At 43.9% G+C, this 1,325-nt stretch overlaps 1 pseudogene; it reads right to left on the reverse strand.

Annotated features, from left to right (window-relative positions):
• Positions 1–1,325, reverse strand: part of LOC103075440 (store-operated calcium entry-associated regulatory factor-like) — a 67,090-nt pseudogene that overhangs the window by 21,839 nt on the left and 43,926 nt on the right.

Genomic DNA, 1,325 nt, shown 5'->3' on the forward strand with positions numbered 1-1,325 from the left:
AAAAAAAAAAAAAAAAAAAAAAGAGTTATTCGTACACCCTTGCTCGTAGCAGCGTTATTCACAATAACCAAAGGGTGGAAATGATCCAAATGTCCACAGACAGGTGAATGGATAAATAAAATGTGGTAAATATGCTAAGTGAAATAAGCCAGGCACAACAGGACAAATATCATATGATTCTACTTATGTGAGGTCCCTAGAGTGGTTAAATTCATAGAGACAGAGAGTAGAGTGGTGGGTGCTGGGGGCTGGAAGAGGTATAATGGGGACGCAGTCTTTAATGGGTACCGAGTTTCAGGTTGGGGAAGATGAAAATGTTCTGGAGGTGGATGGTGGTGATGGTTGCACAAGAGTGTGAATGCATTTCATGTCATTTAACTGTACACTTAAAAATGACTAAGGTGGTAAATTTTATGTTATGTGTTTTACAACAATAAAAGACATTAGGGAGAAGCAGGTCCACCCATGTCTCTAAAAAGCTAAAAGTCGGTAATAATCCATGTTATCAGGTTCCCATATTCCCTGTCCAGAATGACATCATCCAAGGCAGAGGGAAAGCCATGGACAGACTCTCAGTGCCTGCATTTCCTTTTTGGTGCCATCAGAAGAATCCCAGGCAGGGCTTTTTCAGACAACAGTGATGTCCCCAATATGGGAGTCCCTGAGACAGTGAGAAATTAACCATCAAATGGTCAATGAACACCTGTGGTGACAGCCATCTAGGAGCGATCAACAGGTTCTGATAACATATAATGGGACCTGAGCAACTAGTTAACTCCTACACACCCTTCAGATCCGAGCTCCAACATCCCTTTCTCGAGGAAGTCTTCCCTAATTTCCTGGACTAGATCATGTTTCTCTATTTCAGAATCACCATATATCCCAGTTTGCCCAGGATAGTCCCAGTTTGTGCCATTTGTCCAGGCAGCGTTATTAGTAGCACTCACTTTCATCTCAAAGGGGTCCAGGTTTCAAAGGTAAACCATATGTTCATCCCACCTATTGCAGGTTCTCTGAGCGTCTCTTAATTGTGACTAAGGCATCATATAATGTCTGTCTCCCAGCTGCAGTGTAAAAGCTCCCCAGGGCAGGGACATGCCCGTCAAGTGCACTGTTATATCCACAGTGCCTAGCACAGTGCTTTATGTTTAATGTGAGCTCAACAAATATTGGTTAGGCAATGAATATTTTCATTACTTTGTAAGTGTCTATGGTGGCGGTGGAGCTGCCCCTTGAAGATTTCCTCCTGGGAAGAGTGTATTTGGCCGACAGCCTCCGGCTGTTGCCCCAGCTGCTCCCAGACAATGACTGTGCATGGTGGCGGG

The sequence above is a fragment of the Lipotes vexillifer genome, unplaced genomic scaffold (assembly GCF_000442215.2).
Source record: "Lipotes vexillifer unplaced genomic scaffold, Lipotes_vexillifer_v1.1 scaffold1272, whole genome shotgun sequence".
NCBI lineage: Eukaryota > Metazoa > Chordata > Mammalia > Artiodactyla > Lipotidae > Lipotes > Lipotes vexillifer.